The sequence below is a fragment of the Lissotriton helveticus genome, chromosome 5_1, assembly GCF_964261635.1.
Source record: "Lissotriton helveticus chromosome 5_1, aLisHel1.1, whole genome shotgun sequence".
NCBI lineage: Eukaryota > Metazoa > Chordata > Amphibia > Caudata > Salamandridae > Lissotriton > Lissotriton helveticus.
Genome location: NC_136065.1, coordinates 458,350,237 through 458,372,435, shown reverse-complemented (window position 1 = coordinate 458,372,435; position 22,199 = coordinate 458,350,237).

Here is a 22,199-nt window from a genome sequence, read left to right as displayed (position 1 = left end):
AACCAAGCACTCTGCCTCCAGGATTGTCAAAGCCTGCCACAGGAGTGACTTATAGGTTAATATGTGTCTATCTATATATATATATAGATATAGGTATACTATATCTAAGTAAGGGGTGATTACACCACCTTACCCAGGTTGCAAGTGCAGACCTGTGGTGTCAGTTTGGAAGGCTAACCAGGGGTCGCAAAATACATGCTGCAGGCCCTGATAGGCCCAAGGTGCGCCTATGCCCTGGGTACCTAAGGTACCATATACAGGGGCTCAAAAGGGTGACCCAGTAACTAATCTGGTATGTACCTAAAGTACATGGTATTAATTTAGAGAGAGAACAGCTAGGTTGTCGGCCTGATTAGCAGGGCCACAGCCACACTAAAGTCGAAAAACCAGTGAATCACAGCAAAAAGTGGGGGTAACCATAGGAAGCAGACCCTACTCTCCTACAGCAGGTATAATATAAAGCAGGGCTTTACAAGATGACACATCTCCCTAGATGCATCACGTTGTAAATGGGCCACATTTTTATGCCGCCGCTGCATCACAAAAAGTGACGCAACTGTAGCACAAAAAATAACACAAGGGCCTTGTAAATCTGCCCCTTAATATCCCCGGGCCTACAAAAATATAATAATAAAAATAAAAAAATGAATATTTCCCTCTGTAATGCAACTGGTGCTCCTGTAAAGCGCTCTGAAACCTTGAAGTTTGCACTATATAAAACTGCAAAAAATAAAATAAAATGGAGAGTAGCCGGCACTACTACAATAGCATAAGCCATAATGCGAGGAAAATGGCATGCGAGCATCGTGACTGGGCAGTCAAAACAACCACAATCGGAGTGCAGTAGTTCCTCACACACTCTCAAGCCCAGGTGTTACAGCACCTACTGAGGTACTAGAATCGATTCTTGATCACGTAGTATTGATAATCGATATGTTAGGATTAGCATGGTGTCCCTAAACTCACACCGCAGACATGCAACATTAGTATTTGCGGTATTTACTTTTTACTTAGCTTCACACCACGTTACGCTATATGAATACCATATTATGGCCTTCTTTAATATCGTGCATGCACAGGCCCTATTCTCATTTGCCTCTAAAAACCCTGCTCCTGGGAAAGAAACCAACTGTTGCCGAAACTGCTGTTTCAGCTCGTTAAGACTCGGCAAGGTCGTAGTTAGCTGAGGAAGGGCCGATAAGCACATTCCGGGAGGGGTGCAGGGTGGACTGTCTCTGAGAAGACAGAAGGGAGTCACCCGTCTGACCTTGTTGCCGGAGCGAAGCAAGGAGCTCTTTGTGTGCCTTATATGGGTTTTCCTAGTACTGTACTAGCTTGTACCAATTTGTATTTTTCCATGTTAGGCTATGATGATGCCAATGCAACTGTATATATGTGATGTGCTGACAATGTGCCAGCAGTCTTCTTGGCAGACCTCGTGGGTTAGGTCGCAAGGAGCTCCTCTGGCAGAGTTTGTGTTTGTCTAATAAACGCTTGAACCTTCTACACTGTCGACCGACTGCTTATTGGTATTGGTAAGGGGATTTGGTAATGTAATGATAATTGTTGGGAGGCGATAATATAATTTCGGTACTTCAGTTGGCGACTCCGCCGGGACTCCGCGTTGGGGTCGTCCCTGTGTAAGCATAGGTGACGTTGAAAGGGGTTCTCCTGATTGGGGGGGTTGCAGACCTGATACATAAGAATTCGGGGTTTTGCTCTGCCCTCCCGGTCCGGAGGGCTCCCGCTGCTAGTAGCCCCACGCCGGAGTCCTTCAGGTGCAACCCGAGAACCTGCAACGTTGGTACTAACAAACGTCGGCAGTGGAGAACGTTCTGGCAGACCTGCGTGCACCAGGTGAGTGTTGTGTCTCGTTGTATGTTGAATTGCATATACAGATTTGGATAGCGGAATCTAAGCATTTGGTGGCCTATGGTCACGGAGGAACTCTGAATTTGCATTAGTTGCCACAGAGAGAATTTGGGCAGAGGTCCGACGGGGGCAGTGTGGAACTGCACGTGCGGACGCTCTGGGTATACTAAAGATAAGGATTACACGCCTAGGGGAACTGCGGTTCCTGCTCGGCCGGACTGTTCTCGGGAAAGCCGATGGTTGAAATTGGGTAGCACCCGGACAAGTCTGGAGCGGCGCTTAAATGCGGGCTTACCCAGAATAGTTCGGGAAGTGAACCATGAATGCTGTCGGATGGCCTGTAGACCGGTCTGTGGTTTAAAACCTGTGTGACTATCTTTAGGCAGTCTGAGGATGAGACTGTTGTTGGAAGTGTTCTTTGCAGCCTTTTGAATAGTAGCAGAAGAGTTCTCCGCAAGTGGGAGCCGACGGGCTCCATTTTTTAATTGCAAACTGTTGGAATTTATGTGTTACGTTTTACGTCCATATTCTTTGTCAGATGTATAATGAAAGACGGATGGGAGAATGATTGATGTCATGGCCATGAGAATGAAAGCACAATGCTGACGTGATACTTAATTTGATTGAACTTGTAATAACGGAAAAATTCCTTTTCAGCCAGAAACGAGATAATCCAATATGCCGTGCCTTAGCAAGTTGTGCTTTGGTTGTGTCCGTAGTGATGAAGGGAGGTTAGACGAGAGTCAGCCGACCCCACCGGAGGGGACACCTAGTCACGATATGTATTGTAAGCATTGTATTGGCCCCCTTATTTTTAACTCTTTGTGGCATAAATACACTAAGGACAATATAGAATTACAATGGCCGAAAACTGGGTCTTTCGATGAAAAGAAGATTGCGTATTTACAAGAACGCCTTTTTGTTAAGCGTAGTCGGCAATCGATGTTCGACACCCTTAACAAATGGCAGAAAGAAGCAAAAAGAAGACGCATTCGATCTGAAAAATTAATGAAGATAGAGCAGGGACAGACTGTTACTCAAAAGGCCATCGCATATGACAAAAGCAAGATAGAACGAAATATCGAAATTGCAGATAGACAATTTAGACTTCAAGTAGACCAATGTTATGTAGCTAGAGAGGGAACGGAAGATGAGATAGAAGAATTGTTAAACGCAAGGCCTCCCCCGCCATATGCCCTGGAGCGTATATATCCCGCAATACCTGTCCAGCCCGAAGCTAGGCCACGGGCATCCGCGCCAGAGGAACAGGGCTCCGTTACTCGAGAGCGGAATAACGGTGTTTCCTCTCCTCATGGGGGGGCCTTGGTTACGCTTATCCCCGAGTCTGCACCAATACTCACATCCCCTCAGTCGCAATCGAGTTTCCCAACGCCGGAGATACATCCCCCCCAGGTTTGCATCGCACCTGGCGGGTCTGAACAGACCCCAAGGGGAGCTGTGGGGGGGCTAAACAGCAAGCGATTGTTCACTAGATCATCTGTGGAATATGGCGAAAAGGAAGCATTAGAAGATCAGGCAATTAAATGGATACGGAATGATGTGTACACTATGACTGACATATGGAGTACGGTGAAGGATTTAGAACCGGTCATGCAACAACATGTGCTATACCAGATGTCTAATTCACTTATTTGGTCTTGGGAAACAAGCTTCAGGGATGGGACGGCCCCTCAGATCCTGTATACTATCAGGGATTGGGCTCATAAGTTTAGTCTAGCACCAGAGGAAGTATTTAAGAATATAGACACTTTGGTTCAATATCGAAACAGATTATTCTTGAAGAGTCCGCAGTGGACTACGCAGCACCCTATGCGAGAGGTACATCCCGTCTATCATCCCGAGATCCCCGAACAACAAGATGATAATCAGACAGTCATACGGCAAGGGGTAGCGGCTAGGTTCCAGGAACAGTGGGTTTATACTCCATGGAAGAGAAGTGAGGTGCTGGCGTTGAAATCCCAACTGCCAGATCCCCGAACGAATCCTACTGCATATTACAAAGAATTGACTGAGGCAGCCGCCTCCGCTGTAATGACTTTAGCCGATGTTGAACTATTCTTTGGACTACTAGTACCGGTTGATATATGGCGACAGGTGCACGATTCTAGTCATGTTGAGTTAGGTGGCTCATGGGAGGAGCTAAGGGGCTGGGACCAGGACCGCAAACCAGGGGACAAACCAAGAGCGGAAATAACTTCTCTTCCAGCGAAAATAATAACTTTTATGCATACTCTGATCCCACCCCGAAAAGTCGACTGGGACAAACTGTCCGCCTGTAGACAAAAAAAGGACGAAAGTGTGTCCGACTTCTTTACCAGGTTCGAAGAGGTTTTTATTGATTTTAGCGGGCAAGATTTGGCAACGGAAGGGGGCACGAGGTTGTTCGTTAACAGGTTCGTTACGAACCTGGCCCCGGAAATTTCAGCACGGCTGGAGGCGGCAGAGAGTACCTGGACTACCTCTTCCCCGTCTGTAATCCTAAGCATGGCCCAGTACTATGAGCATAGAGAAAATGAAAATAAAGATAAGGTGGATAAAAAGGTTAAGGATCTGAAGACTCGAGTACTGTTACAGCAAGTGGTTCGAGGGCAAGGAGGAGGTAGAGGTAGTCGGGGCCCAATGACGAGAGGGGCGGGGACAGGAAGGGGTTCAGGAGGAGCCCCGTCAATCGGCATCAACCAGTGTTCCTATTGTAGAGAGGAGGGACACTGGAAGGCACAGTGTCCTGACTTGGCCGCCCAGAACGGAACGATTCGGGGACGAGGTAGAGGACGAGGGGGTCCCGACCGAGGTGATATGCACAGAGACGACCGGACAGGCAAGTTGGAAAAGAATCATTTCGATGATCCCCAGCATAGACAGTACTACCATGGCGACTATGCCGAAGGGAATGACGATGTATACGCCCCAGCATAGGACAGCCAGGGACAGAGCGGGGGCCAAGTGTCAATTCCGGTCAATCAAAGGGGACCTTATGTAAAAGGGGAAGTATTGGGGACCTCTGAGGATTTTCTAATTGACACAGGAGCAATGAACAGTTCCGTTGCTCGATCATTGGTTCCAGGGGCGGCTCTGTCCGGGCGAAATAATGTTTCGGTGGGTTTCTCCGGAGTCCCCGTCGTAAGCCCCATCTCCAAACCTCTCCCTTTTACAATCGGCCCAGCCACCATTGACACTCCTTTCTTATTGACTTCGAATTGTGGAGAGAATCTGTTAGGATTGGATATGCTGAAGAGATTGAATGCAACTATACATTGTTCTGCGGATGGGGTCTATTTAACCATACGTCCCTCTGTAACCCCTGTTAAACAATGTTTCACGAAAAATGAACGGCTCCCACCGGAGTTCGATGACATTCCGACTTCCCTTTGGGCGATAGGAGATGCAGATGTGGGTAAACTGGACATTCCCCCAGTTCACATCACATTGAAACAGGGTGCGAAATTACCACGCATCCCGCAGTACAAAATAGCGCCGGCGGGGGAACGGGCTCTACTGCACATCATTCAGGACCTGATTGACAAAGGGGTTGTAGAAGAAACGAATGCCAATGTTTGCAATAGCCCGATTCTCCCGATTTTGAAGAGGAACCATGATGGAGGGGAGACAGGTGCTGCTTATCGTTTCGTAATTGATTTACGAGCCGTTAACAAGATAGTGGTACCACAGTATCCGGTGGTGACCGATATCACTACCATTCTCACCATGATCCCTCCGACTGCACAGTATTTTTCGGTCATTGACCTGAAAAATGCTTTCTTTAGCATTCCTATCCATCCTGATAGTAGGCAGATCTTCGGATTTTCAATATCTGGTCGCAGCTTCCGCTTCTGTCGCGCTCCTCAAGGCTATACTGAAAGTCCGAGTATATATAGCCAGGCTCTCAAGGCTCTGTTGGATGACCTGGACTTGCCGGAAGGCAACGTCCTCTTGCAATATGTGGATGACTTACTCATTGCGTCTGATACGGAAGAAGGCTGTAAAGAAGCTACGATTAAATTGTTGCACCATTTGGCTGTTAAGGGGAACAAGGTATCATTATCGAAATTTCAGTACTGTCGAAAGGAGGTGACCTACTTAGGTCATCTATTATCGAAGGAGGGTAGACGACTAACACCTGAACGGATTACCACCATTTCTAGCATGTCTGTACCTTGCACGCAACGTGAAGTCCGTGCTTTTCTTGGCATCACATCTTACTGTCGCCAATGGATACCTAATTTTTCACTTCTGGCTAAACCCTTGTTGTATTTGACTACTAAAGATGTGCATGAACCCCTACCCTGGACGGATGAATGTCAGCTCTCTTTTGACTCTTTAAAAACTGCTTTATGCTCCGCTCCTGTTCTGGGTACTCCAGACTATCGTAAACCTTTTGTACTATATGTACACGAGGTCGACGGTTGTTCACTGTCTGTTTTAACGCAGGCCTTTGGAGGTAAGCAAAGACCGTGCGCCTATTTGTCAGCGACATTGGATAATGTTGCAAGAGCACTTCCTAGCTGTCTGAGGGCTACGGCTGCAGTGGCGGTGGCAATCCGACAGTCAGAAGGACTCGTTTTAAATTCCAATTTGACTATAATGGTGCCGCATGCAGTAGACACCTTACTAAATAAAACAAAAACGCAGCATCTTACGAGTGCACGTCTTACTGGGTATGAGCTGACCTTATTTGCACCACATATTACAATTACCCGATGCGCAACCCTGAACCCAGCCACATTATTACCGCTCCCTACGAGTGGACAGGACACTGATTTACATGATTGCATATATCGCACAGAAGATGAGACCAAGGGTAGGATTGACCTCACGGACACACCCTTAGATCACCCCCAGGGAGAGCTATATGTGGATGGTTCCTGTTTCAAACTAACAGATGGCACAACGACAGCTGCATATGCGATCACGACCCTAAAAACGGTTGTTGAAACACTCCGAGTACCCCACCGATCAGCTCAAGCTGCTGAACTTATGGCCTTGTTGCGAGCTTGTGAGCTGAGTGAGGGACTCGAGGTCAATATCTACACAGACAGCCAATACGCCTTCGGTGTAGCCCATAGTTTTGGGCGGCTGTGGAAGGAGAGGGGTTTCCTTACTTCACATGGTCAGAGAATACAGAACGGACAGCTAGTTTTGAGGTTGTTAGATGCTCTCACCCTACCCAAGAAAGTGGCTATCATAAAATGTAGTGCCCACAAAGCAATTGTGGATGAGGTGGGGGAAGGCAATGCTTTTGCAAACCAGGTGGCCAAGCAGACAGCACAGTCACTGATGTCACCCATGTATGTCCATTCCTCTGCCAGATGGGTGGGGGGGGACTCTGGCCTATTTGATAATACTATGGAAAGTGTGAGAATACTACAGAAGGAAGCCACCTCCGCAGAATTAGAGAGATGGGAACGCGAGGTAGGGAGATTGGATGAAAATAATTGTTGGATTGACTTGACCGACAAACAAAGGTGGCTACTGCCCAATGCACTGGTACAGGCCGTGGTAACCATGGCACACGGACCCGCGCATATAGGAGCAAAAGGTATTTGCGGGCTTTTAGATCCAGTTTGGAATAACCCAAATATCCAACGGACGGCTGTCCGCTTGGTCCAATATTGCATGGTTTGCTTGCAGCATAATCCAGGAAAGGGAGAAACTGTTTTGAGCGGGAATTTTGCACCACCCACATTGCCCTTTGAAGTGCTCCAGATGGATTATATTCATATGGAACGCGTCAACAATTTAAAGTATGTACTGGTCGTGGTCTGTGCATTTAGTAAATGGGTCGAGGCATACCCTACCAAGGAAAACACAGCTTTGGCAACTGCAAAGGCCCTCCTGAAAGAGTTTGTGCCTCGTTTTGGATTGCCTCGCTTGATCTGGTCGGACAACGGGGGGCATTTCCATGGGGCCCTTGTTCAACATATCTGTAAAGGTTTACACATACAGCAAAAGTTCCATGCTGCCCGACACCCCCAATCAGCAGGGCTTGTGGAGAAGTATAATGGCATTTTAAAACTGAAAATGGCAAAAATAAAGGAAAGCACGGGGTTGAAATGGCCTGACACTTTACCCCTAGCCCTTATGTCTTTACGTGTCACCCCGCACTCCCGATCGGGTCTCTCTCCCTATGAGATACTGTTTGGGAGGCCTGCTAACGTGTGGGGGGTACCTAGACCTCGTTCTTTTGCAGATATTGAATATCCTATGTTGATTGATTATCTTTATGCATTGACTAAAGACCTTCGTTCTGTTCATCAGCAGGTAGCTTCTGTACTGCAGCCACTGCCAGAGGGCCCCGGTCATCGCTTGCAGCCCGGCCAGTGGGTCCTGGTAAAAAAGTTCGAGCGGGACACCAGCTTGGCTCCTAGATGGTCTGAGCCACGGCAGATTTTGTTGGCCACCCGGACGGCGGTTAAAGTGGATGGTCGTAAGCATTGGATCCATGTTTCGCATCTCAAACGACTACCACTTCCACTCCCTGGTGAGCGGTCACGTCCAGGGGAAATTCTGACACAGGAAACTGAAAGAGCTGATGCATTCGTGCCCTTTTCTGACGCCTGCGAAATTGAGCGTAGGCCACAGGAGGGATCGGCGAGATCAGATGACTTGGTCTCCACTGAAGTTGCAAGTGAACGTGCAACAGCTTTGAATCCTGTTGCAAGTACCCCAGACGACGAAACCTCACAAGTACGGAAAGCCCCGGGTGTGCTCTTTTCTGACCCTGAAGTGCTGGGACGCGAGCGATACAATTTCCGGCTCAGGAAGCCGGCACGCGGCGCCTCAGACCCCATTGTTAGGAGATAGGGAAGGACTTCATTGCATAAGATAGGGCTTGCTAGACTACAGGTCTGGGCGCTGAGCGAGACACTGGACTGAACTCGTTGAGAGCTGGAACTTTTTGATCATTGTGCTCTGTTCAGAAAGAAGATTCTGTTACAGCAAGACGGCTTCTACTTTGGGATAGGGATACGAGTCTGCCTGTGAGACTCTGACGGACGCAGGAAAGAAGAACCCTCTGGCAGGTCGGACTGCTAGGCCTATTTTTGGACTTTTAGCTAGCAATGTACCCTTTTGGTCGTGTTATTGTAGAAGAAAAGTTTCCTATTGCGCCTCGATACATACCTTTTTATGAACCGATGTTTTCCACATGGACCACGAAGGTCAAAATAGCATTTGTTGTGACTATAACTGTTATAGTAGCTGTGTTCATGAGTCTGTTCGTATATTTAGAACATAAATACCCATTACAGAAGTTTTTGCCAACTACTGTTGCACCCCCCGAACATTTCCTGTTCACCCTAGCACCACACAACGAAAGACATCGCCAGAAATATGCTAAAAACGTATTCATAGAAATGTTGCATCAAACACACAATGTTACTAACACTACGGATTGTTGGGTTTGTGGGCTCCTGCCATCTGTAGTGCGCAATCATGATTTGTTTCTCTCCCGCCCTCTGTCTTATCTAGGTAGTTGTGAAGCTTGGTACAAACTGTTTCTGGCAATATACCGGCATGGGGGTGAGCATCACAAGGACCTCGATGTCAATGAGCATAATATTATTCTTGATTATGTTCGAGCACACTATGCTTATAATAGAACGGGACATGGGAATCAGGTGACAATTGACCCACAAGGTTGCATACAACTGTATTTAGCGGAAATGAACAAAACTTGGTTGCAAGATGAATTGTATGACTTTAAGGACTTTAATGCCACACAATATTTTCAGATTTTCATTGAACGTAATGTTACCAGAGATCGTACTGTACCTATCCCAATTTTGAATGTTTCTGCAGGATTTTGTGTGCAAGGGATGGGTAGGGTACAAATGGGGAATAGCATCTGCAATTATACCTATCGACTGCGGAAACGTATTAGCCCCCCTTTGATTACCCCACACAATGTGTATTTTGTGTGTGGGGAACACGCATACACTTGGTTACCACGGAATTGGGGGGGACGTTGCTATCTATCCTTTCTGTTTCCTCCTGTTTATGTGGCCCCCTCCAACTATCACAAAACGCATCAGTTATACCCAATGCGATCCTATCATGGGAATACAGCCGCCCCGGTGGCGAGTACACCAGTAGCAAGCTTTGCCGAGGTGACCTCTAGCTATTCCAATATTGCACCTTTACACAGATCACGTAGACAGTTCGATATGACGGAAGTCGATCAAACAGATACCTCCTTGCAGCAATTTACGGATTTTAGTAAGGGTCTACTGCCCTTTTGGGGGCCTTTTTTCAATAGTAGGGAAATTAGGAGATTGTCTAGAATAGTGGAGAATGTCATTAATATCACCACTGATATTTTAACAAACTTGACCGTGGAACTTCAGGCTACCAGGCTTGTAGCGCTTCAAAATCGTATGGTTTTAGATGTTATCTTAGCTGATCGGGGTGGGGCATGCCGTGTCATCGGCAGTTCTTGCTGCGTGTATATTCCTGACTCCGCCCCCTCGGTCCATCTAGCCATCCAAAAGCTGCACCGCATTGCCTCTGAAATGCATACCGAAAATGGGTCCTGGTCATTGTCAGGTTGGTTTTGGGGACTCCTGTCCACATGGGGATGGAAGCTGATGTTGATCTTAGGAGGTGCAGCTGCCATCATCTTTACGTGTTGTGTCTTGATGCAGTGTGGTCCTGCCTGCTGTTCTTACTGTGCTTCCCGTATCACCACGCTGTGCGTTCCAAACCCTGAATCTATTAAAGCCCAAATGCTGCAGAAAGAGGTACATGATATGATGGCCATCGATGAGGAAATATTCGAGGAGTAGCTGTTTGTCGTTATTTAGCTCCACCACGCTAAAAGGAGGGTTTGAGGTACTAGAATCGATTCTTGATCACGTAGTATTGATAATCGATATGTTAGGATTAGCATGGTGTCCCTAAACTCACACCGCAGACATGCAACATTAGTATTTGCGGTATTTACTTTTTACTTAGCTTCACACCACGTTACGCTATATGAATACCATATTATGGCCTTCTTTAATATCGTGCATGCACAGGCCCTATTCTCATTTGCCTCTAAAAACCCTGCTCCTGGGAAAGAAACCAACTGTTGCCGAAACTGCTGTTTCAGCTCGTTAAGACTCGGCAAGGTCGTAGTTAGCTGAGGAAGGGCCGATAAGCACATTCCGGGAGGGGTGCAGGGTGGACTGTCTCTGAGAAGACAGAAGGGAGTCACCCGTCTGACCTTGTTGCCGGAGCGAAGCAAGGAGCTCTTTGTGTGCCTTATATGGGTTTTCCTAGTACTGTACTAGCTTGTACCAATTTGTATTTTTCCATGTTAGGCTATGATGATGCCAATGCAACTGTATATATGTGATGTGCTGACAATGTGCCAGCAGTCTTCTTGGCAGACCTCGTGGGTTAGGTCGCAAGGAGCTCCTCTGGCAGAGTTTGTGTTTGTCTAATAAACGCTTGAACCTTCTACACTGCCGACCGACTGCTTATTGGTATTGGTAAGGGGATTTGGTAATGTAATGATAATTGTTGGGAGGCGATAATATAATTTCGGTACTTCACTACTGCATTATTGCTCGCTACACCTGCTAGTTAATTATACTAGGCAGTGATGAACTAGTAGTGGTGCTGCGCTTAGCATTGCTGAAGCCAGGATAGCTGTGCTGTGGGCGGTCGGGGGTTCATATGGGTAGGGGACAAGAGTTAATAGAAGTTCTGTCAATGGTACAAAAGTGTCAGGCAGAGCGGTGCACTCCGGAGTGCATCTTAAGAGTATAACGTGGTTGTGTCGCTGCGGGCCAGGGATAGCAGTGCTGCTGTCAGGGGAAACAACCATTACAACGCAACTTTTACAACGCACTACCATTACAACGAAACTTTTACAACGCAAAAACCATTACAACGCATGTATTTACAACACATGTTTTTACAACGCAGGTACCTTTACAACGCATACCATTACAACGTAAGTATTGGTAAGTATATAATTATATTTTAAATATTATATGTTTGGGTTTTTAAGGGGTATTTTTAGGGTTCATGGTCAGTTTTCAGTTTTTGGGTAAAGGGGCATTTTTAGGGTTCAGGGTCAGTTTTCAGTTTTTGGGTAAAGGGGTATTTTTAGGGTTCAGGGTCAGTTTTCAGTTTTTGGGTAAAGGGGTATTTTTAGGGTTCAGGGTCAGTTTTCAGTTTTTGGGTAAAGGGGTATTTTTAGGGTTCAGGGTCAGTTTTCAGTTTTTGGGTAAAGGGGCATTTTTAGGGTTCAGGGTCAGTTTTTAGTTTTTGGGTAAAGGGGTATTTTTAGGGTTCAGGGTCAGTTTTCAGTTTTTGGGTAAAGGGGTATTTTTAGGGTTCAGGGTCAGTTTTCAGTTTTTGGGTAAAAGGGTATTTTTAGGGTTCAGGGTCAGTTTTCAGTTTTTGGGTAAAGGGGTATTTTTAGGGTTCAGGGTCAGTTTGGGGTTTTTGGGTAAAGGGGTATTTTTAGGGTTCAGGGTCAGTTTGGGGTTTTTGGGGTACAGGGGTATTTTTAGGGTTCAGGGTCAGTTTTGGGTTTTTGGGTAAAGGGGTATTTTTAGGGTTCAGGGTCAGTTTTGGGTTTTTGGGGTACAGGGGTATTTTTAGGGTTCAGGGTCAGTTTTGGGTTTTTGGGGTACAGGGGTATTTTTAGGGTTCAGGGTCAGTTTTGGTAATTAAATTAAATTAAATTATATTATTTTCAATTATTTTAAATTTAAAAAAAATAATATATACTTACCAATACTTACGTTGTAATGGTATGCGTTGTAAAAACATGCGTTGTAAATACATGCGTTGTAAAAGTTTTTGCGTTGTAAAAAATTCGTTGTAATGGCATGCGTTGTAAAAGTATGAGTTGTAACGTCATACAACCGCTGTCAGACCTTCGGTCTTCAGGAAGAAAGTAGAGGTGGGAAAGGAAAGCAAGAATAGAGCCTGGCAGAGGCCACATGTCCAACCCTGACTCAGCTCTAGAGAACTAAAGAGCCCAGGATGGGATTGCTGCCTTTCAAAGAGGAAAATACCAGCCATTTGTAGTTGTTTAAAGAGTCTGTGAAAACTGAGACATGATACTAAATACAACTTTAAACAAAATCGTATGTTCTCATTTGTAACATGACTTTTCTGCCTTTGTTTACTTTAATAATTAGTCAGGAATTGTTAACGCAGCTCTAGAACACATTTAAGAGTGCTTGCTGTTTGAAGTATGTAGGGATTAGGGGTAAAAATATTGGCTTTAGGTGATTTTGCTGTTGTTTTTTGTACCGGCCGGGACATTAAAATCTCACAATTGAAAACCGGTCAGATGACATCCCTACCTGTGATATTGACTCATTCGCAAGAGTTTTATGGCCTTAGCAGGCCCGGAAAGCATATTGTTCAATGTTGTACTTTGCACATTTTCTATGAGTGTAGCCTAATTTTCAAACCTGGCAAGGGCAGCAGGATAGGGGGAGAATAATGAGGCCAGTATTATACACTTTACAATGCATTACCATTACAACGTAGCTGTTACTATGCGAATGCCATTACAACACAATCCATTACAACAGAAAATTTTACAACTCATGCATTTACAATTAATTTTGTTGTAAAAGCATGCATGGTAATGGCATATGCATTTTAAATGTAAGTATTAGGTAAGTATTTAGTGTTTGTATATATGTGTGTATGTGTTTTTTGGTGGAAGGGTAATAGTAGGGTTTAGGGTTCTGTATGAGTTTTTGGTTGGCAAGGGTAATTTGAGGGTTTAGGGTGGGTATGGGTTTTTGAGTGGCAAGGGTAATTTTAGGCTTTAGGGTGTGTATGGGTTTTTAGGAGGAAGGGTATTTTTTAGGGTTTAGGGTGGGTATGGGATTTTGGGTGGCACCGGAAACTTTAGGGTTTAGGTTAGGTATGGGGTTTTGGGTGGCAAGGGTAATTTTGGGGTTGAGGGTAGGTAGGCTTTTTTGGGTGGCAAGTGGAATTTTAGGGTTTAAGGTGTGTATGGGTTTTTGGGTGGTAAGGGTAATTTTAGGGTTTAAGGTGGGTATGGGTTTTTGAGTGGCAAGGGTATTTTTTAGGGTTTAGGCTGGGTATGGGATTTGGGGTGGCAAGGGAAACTTTAGGCTTTAGGTTGGGTATGGGGTTTTATATGTCAAGGAAAATTTTAGGGTTGAGGGTGGGGATGGGTTTTTGGGTGGCAAATGTCATTTTAGGGTGGTATGGGTTTTTGGGTGACAAGGGTAATTTTAGGGTTTAGTATGAGTATGGGTTTTTGGGTGGCAAGGGTACTTTTTGGCCTTAGGGAGGGTATGGGTTTTTGGGTGGCAAGGGCAATTTTACGCCTTAGGATGGGTATGGGTTTTCAGGATATATATATATATATATATATATATATATATATATATATATATATATATATATTCAATGAAAAAACCATAGGTTTGAGACCATATATAGTTAGGTGAATATTTTAATCATTCAAAACCAATGAAATTCCCATATATAGTTAGTCGCACTAACTATATATTTCGCGCACCCGCAATCCACTGCTGATGATGTCACATATTACATCATTCATGACATGGTCAGTTACATCACTGATGACATCACTGATGACATCTCAAATGACATCACTGATGACATCACTGATGACATTTCTAATCAAAGAGAGAGGATCACTTGTCCTGCATAACGTGGGGTATGCGGGAAGGTTCGTACTAGTCCAAATAAAAAACCCTCATACACGTGTTGGAATTTTCGATGTATTAGCGGTGTATCTTAATTCTCCGCTGTCCCTTACACGTGTTAGCACAATCATTGGGTTAGTGGTTTGTGCGACCTCCAACCAGGCGGTATTACCCTTGTTAGAGCAGTAGTGATCAGAAATCGTGCAGTGAAGTTGTGATTAATAAAATAGCTCTCTATACCAGACAATTAATTTTAATGATTCTGATATATCTGAGGCCAATATTAAAATTCAAAGAGTGAATTGGAGTGATTATGACTCTTTCACAAAGTGTTGCGTGGGTTTGGTCGACATGTTTCAGCCCATCAGTTGCCAGAAAGTCTCTTTACCAAAAGGACATGATATTGTGCTGGACACAGAACCCCAGAAAGTCTATTCTTCACGTTCGACTTTCGATCTCCATTCGCCTTGAATACGATAGCTTCTTTGAACCCTTGGCATCAACCACACCTGTAACTCCTTATAATTGTAACACTGTTCGCTAGTTCATATTTTGGGAAAAGATTAATTTAATTTGTAAACATTGTAACTAACAACAGAAGACAGACTACGGTCTAAATCGGTGTCTTCCCTCTGTTTCTATACCTTTGAAACGAACTTAAACTAGCCACAGGAACCACTTCTCGAGTTCCGGGTCCAAAACCAGCAGAGTCAGCACAAGCGGCAAGACGGAGTGACAGAGGTAGCGGGAGAAGGGCGCAAACTGTAACGTATCTTCCCTGTTTGTTTGTCTGTCGTTAACCAGTGACCAATTCACTACTTGTTATCCTAGTGCACCCCCTGACCTGGCTGGAATCCGTTGAGGTCTATTACGACCACGTGACAAGGTACGCCCCAGTGTGAGAATGTGCATATGAATGGAAACTATTTGCTTGAACGTGTAATCGTCTAAATGTCTAGGACTTGCATTTAAGTTACACGAGCACTGTGGGAATTATTCACAAACTGTCCTAAACTAGATAAACACCGAACCGACAATAATGAGCTACCGACTGCACCATTTGAGTAATAACGATTAATACGCTCTCCTCGAACAGAGACCTGCACTATGAAATTCTATTGAATTTTGGTGGGTTTTGTCTAGAGGTTCTTGCGTTTTATATACACGGTAGAGATAAGCCAATAACTGTCCCATCTTTCCCAATACATGTGTCCATAAAAACGTTAACAACGTAAAAAACACCCAAACCAGCCCAATACTAACGATCCCTTTATCATACTTAATTCTGTCAGTACTGTGTGAGTTGACCCTTTTTGAGAACTAAGGTGGGCAGTTAGAAGTATTAATACTTCGATCAATTTAGCAACAAGGCTAACTACAAGTTCCTGGTATTTTACACCAGTTTACTAGTTTTAATTCCCTAAACCTTCCCCATGTTGAGTCTGTTATTTTATTTTATAGGTACATTTTTGACCTTGGAAAGAACAACACAGAGATATGTTCTTTTGAATCTTTCTACTTTATATAGAGACGTGAGAGGTCTCTATTCACCTGAGCACCGTGGTCCTGATGAAAGCCCCACTGACTTACTGGCAACTGATGGGCTGAAACATGTCGACCAAACCCACGCAACACTTTGTGAAAGAGTCATAATCACTCCAATTCACTCTTTGAATTTTAATATTGGCCTCAGATATATCAGAATCATTCAAATTAATTGTCTGGTATAGAGAGCTATTTTATTAATCACAACTTCACTGCACGATTTCTGATCACTACTGCTCTAACAAGGGTAATACCTCCTGGTTGGAGGTCGCACAAACCACTAACCCAATGATTGTGCTAACACGTGTAAGGGACAGCGGAGAATCAAGATACACCGCTAATACATCGAAAATTCCAACACGTGTATTAGGGTTTTTTATTGGGACTAGTACGAACCTTCCCGCATACCCCACGTTATGCAGGACAAGTGATCCACTCTCTTTGATTAGAAATATTATTAACATAGGAAACTGACTGGATCACGTTTTCCTACCTTCCCTCATTGATTTTGAATCACTGATGACATCTCAAATGACATCACTGATGACATCACTGATGACATCTCAAATGACATCACTGATGACATCACTGATCACATCTCATTTGACATCATTGATCACATCACTGATGACATCATTCATGTGCTAATACGATGAACCTCTTCAGACTCTAATATAACCTTAGATACACTCAGTGTATACAGACACTCACACACTGTCACTCATCCATGGAGTTACTCACACACCTAGTCAGTCATGCAAAGAATCAATCCCACCTCCATTTCCTCAACTATACAGTTATACACACCTTACTTATTCAAACATATACTAACACATATTTACTCTCTTATATAATCCCTGATACAAGTTCACAATGATCCATACAGCCACTCACACATTCACTGGCTCTCATGCACAGTTATTTATATATGCCAACTCTCACATGTACTGTGTTTTACATATGTACTTACTATGACATGTAGCATTGAGATATCCATTCACTCATCAATACACTCATGCACACAGTCAACCGCCCATGTAGCTGTTTCCACATGCACTCTTGAACTCATACACCTAGTGAATCAACTGCTCACACATCTATGCACAGAGTCACACACCTCCCAGCCACCCCCACACACACTCAATCTCCCATACAAATACTTGGGCAACCAATCAATAGCACATATAGCCTCTCGTATAGCTAATGATCAACACATGCAGCATTTTACACCACAACAGACATACTGATGCACACATTCAGACAGTTTAGTCACTAACCCATGCATTTAGTACAACACATTTATTCACTCACTCATACAGTCAGTCACGCACCTACTAAATCCTTCATCCAGACACTTATACATCCACTCATTCTTCAATATGTAAAACATATTTAACTCCTTGGCGCTCATGACGAGCCCAGCTCGTCATGGAGTTTCCATTGATTTCAATGGAAATTACATTGAAGATCCAAAATAGCCTTAGCATCCAAGTGGTTAAACTTTGCAGAAACACACAGTCACTGGATGATGTCATCAGTGATGTCATTTGAGATGTCATCAGTGATGTCATCAGTGATGTCACTGACCATGTCATGAATGATGTAATATGTGACATCATCAGCAGTGGATTGCGGGTGCGCGAAATATATAGTTAGTGCAACTAACTATATATGGGAATTTCATTGGTTTTGTATGATTAAAATATTCACCTAACTATATATGGTCTCAAACCTATGGTTTTGTCATTGAATTTTCAAGGTTTTGTAAATGCAAATACCTAACTATATATGGTCTCAAACCTATGGTTTTTTCTGTGAATATATATATATATATATATATATATATATATATTCACTGAAAAAACCATAGGTTATAGACCATATATAGTTAGGAATTAGCATTTAGAAAACCTTATTTTACTCACACAAAACCATTGAAATTCCATATATAGTTAGTTGCACTAACTATATATCGCGCACCCGCAATCCACTGCTGATGATGTCACATATTACATCATTCATGACATGGTCAGTGACATCACTGATGACATCACTGATGACATCTCAAATGACATCACTGATGACATCACTGATGACATCTCAAATGACATCACTGATGACATCATGACACACCAATACCAGTTACTACATACGCACTCACTGATTCCTACGTCTACACACACATTCACTCATTCACCCATACAATCACTCATACATACAGTCACTCATTATTACAACACTATCATATGCACTCATACACCTATGCAGACAGTCACACACTGCCACTCATCCATGGAGTTACTCACACACCAAGTCAGTCCTGTAAAGAATCAATCACACTTCCATTTCTTCATCTATACAGTTAAACACAGAACACCATACTTCAGTGACATCACTGATGACATCACTAATGACATCTGAAATGACATCACTGATGACATCTCAAATGACATCACTGATGACATCATGACACACCAATACCAGTTACTACATACGCACTCACTGATTCGTACGTCTACACACACATTCACTCATTCACCCATACAATTACTCATACATACAGTCAGTTATTATTAGAACACTATCATATGCACTCATACACCTAGTCAGTCCTGTGAAGAATCAATCACACTTCGATTTCCTCATCTATAGTTAAACACAGAACACCATACTTTTCACACATATACTAACACATACTTACTCTCTTATACAATCACTGATACAAGTACACATTGATATGCACAGAGTCACACACCTCCCAGCCAGCCACACACACACTCAGTCTTCCATACATCCACTCATTCTTCAATATGTAAAAACGTATTTAAACTTTACAAAAACACACAGACACTAGATGATGTCATCAGTGATGTCATTTGAGATGTCATCAGTGATGTCATCAGTGATGTCACTGACCATGTCATGAATGATGTAATATGTGACATCATCAGCAGTAGATTGCGTGTGCGCGATATATAGTTAGTGCAACTAACTATATATGGAATTTCAATGGTTTTGTGTGAGTAAAATAAGGTTTTCTAAATGCTAATTCCTAACTATATATGGTCTATAACCTGTGGTTTTTTCAGTGAATTTTCAAGGTTTTGTAAATGCTAATTCCTAACTATATATGGTCTATAACCTATGGTTTTTTCTGTGAATTTCATTGGTTTTTTAACAGCTAATATCTGTAGCTGTAAAATGTATTCTTCTTTAAATCCAAAAATATATTTTATATGTTTATGAATAATTTTTTTTTTAAATATTTTTTTTTCTTCGTTCCCGCTTCGCGAATCGGGCAGCTTCCCGTTAGCTGACCTTGATGCCGCGAAATAGACCGCGAGCCGGTAAACGTTTCTTTACCGCAAGTGCCGCGTTAGAAAACAACATCGTGACGCCTCCCGTCCGCATGACGTTTCACGTTCTCGCGTGATACGTCATATGACGTGCTACGTTAGCGAACTGGTACGCGAAGCGAGTCGCAAAGCGCAGGTTTCTGGAAACAAACCGGGAGGCCCTGCAAAGCGCTTAACGTAAACACAGCAAGTCATGTGACTTGGTAATAACACTTTTCATTGGTTCATTTCACTTTTGGTTTCCTAATGATGTAAGACTAGGTCATATAATCTAAAATGAACACTTTTGATTGGTTGAGAACTCTTGTTTTTCCCAAATGATGAAAATCTCTCCTTCTTTCCTCACTCTGACTTTCATCATTGTGAGAGAAAGACCCTTTGTGATCACTGAGCAATGGCTTCTTTAGTAGCTTCAGCTGGTGCTTCCCCACCACCGCCACCACATCCAAGGAAGAGTGGACCACCTGCTCAAGTTATAATTCAACAAGAAGAGGAAGAAGAGGAACAGGACGACGAGCACGAAGAGAGGCAGTTTTTGCCTGAGCAGCCCAGGACGTCTCACCGGAAAGAAAACTTCATTTGGCAATTTTTTAAAATTCCCAAAGGTCAGAAAAAAGTAAATGCAAGATACGTAACTTGCCTTATATGTCAAGATAGACTGTCCAGAGGAACCGAGAAAAAATACAGTTTCGGAAACTACACAATGCATCGCCATATGACTAGGTGGCATCCTAACAACTACAGTGCTGCACAGTTTCGGAACGACCTAGATAATCTCCCTATTATGGCCAGAAGATCTGTTGTACCGGAAGTAACGGGACCAGAGGGCAGGGAGATGGTGCCAAATATACAAATGAGATTTGGTGAAGTAAAACACATCTGCGTATTTTGCGATGGATTCATTTGCTACGGAGAAAGAAGCATCACTCTGATCAACAGAGCTATTGACTATCATATGCAAGTTTGTACGAAACGCCCAAAATAATAAATACTTCTTTTTTTGTTTTGTTGCTCCTGTTGAGCCCTTTACAATGAATCGTTTTCATTGCCCCCTCCAAGAAAAACCCAAAAAAATATAAAACTATTCAGAAAAATTCAAAAAAAGTAAAAAAATGTTCCGAAAAATAATAAAAAAAATATAAAACAACAAAAACAATAAAAAAAAAAGTTCTTTTCAGAACTACCTCCCCGTTATTAAAAAATTGGTACAATATTTGGAACTGTGCCAACCTCTATTTCTCTTAGTTCGCTTCCCAGTTCGCTCGCCGGTACGCGAACCGGAAGCGAACCAAAAACAGTAAGTATAAGGGAAGGAAACAGACACTTATGTTAAAAGAAAGACAGCTATAGGGGAGTAAACTAGAGATACTATTACCCGTAATCCACTGCTGATGATGTCACATATTACATCATTCATGACATGCTCAGTGACATCATCAGCAGAGGATTGCGGGTTTTTTGGCAACGTGCCTTATCCACGGTTTAATAACGCTGCCTTTTGCTTTATATAAGTTTTCAAATTGTATGAAATATATACCAATAGGTCGTTATGAACCTTTAGGTAGTGCTTTTCTTCATGAGGTCTGGTCGCTTCCATACACATACAGATGTTTCAAAGATGATCAAGAAGTTTATCTGAATGGAGAGGAATGCACTGAGACGCCAGATCATTCACTAATGTGTAGGCACATACAGTTACACGGTTCATGCAACAAACACCGACCAAATATGGCTTGCGTGTTGCAAGGCACGCCAGTTCCTGCTATCATCCCCACGTTCAAGTTGTTGGAAAATGGTAGTTATTTGATGCTCAATAATGAAGATTGTTCTGAGTTAATTAAAAGTATTCCTTTTATCGTAACAGTAAGTGAACGGGTTATTTGCTGCAGAAATGTTCTATTTCCTCCCACACATGAACATAGGGAGTTTTCAATCTGGCCACAAATACCAACCTTGGGACAGATTTCAACGGCATGGCAAGAATAAGAGCTCTTTTGTCTCAGAGAGAGGTGGCCTTGAGTTCGGCCCGTGAAACTTTCGTGCTTCACATAGCGAACACCCGTACAGAGGTGCAGACCCTTTTCAATTCAGATTTGCCTTTCAATTTCAGCAAGATGGTTCTGACTATCTTTAACGCATCCTCCACAAAGACCCTGGCGCACTTTTTTAAAGTTGTTACCAGTGGTCTCGTGACTTCATTTGAGAAAATCTTTGGAGTCATCCCTGCTTCCTTTCATTCTATTTTCTCCACTCTGGTTCGTGGATTGGCATTTTTACTTGCATTACCAGCGGACGCTCTTGTGCTTTTTTACATTTTTAAATATGGATGTCCCTCCTATGCAACCTCCCACCCTGCAGCTGCTGACACTGTTCCGCAATCGCATGCTAGAATATTATGGCACAATGCCGTTGGCGATATTAAGCACGGCATATGGATTATCTTTTCGATTCTCCTACTTCACCTGTGTCCAGCCTGTATTTCACTGCCTGACCTGTGATTTCGATTGGGCCATTGATTTGTGTCTCTGCGGACCGGTTTCTCCTGACGTCGACTTTAATCAGCTGATGACTCCTATCATTACTCACGAGTTGGTTTGTCCTGGCGAAAGGATTATGGCTGTGGCATTGATGCATGGACTACTTGGTCCCTGGAATTTACTGGCGGCAGCACAGTCTTTCTTGGAACAGAGCTTTCTTGAAAACCCACCGAGCTGTCCTCTGATGGTGATAGAGGATCCGGTGCTGG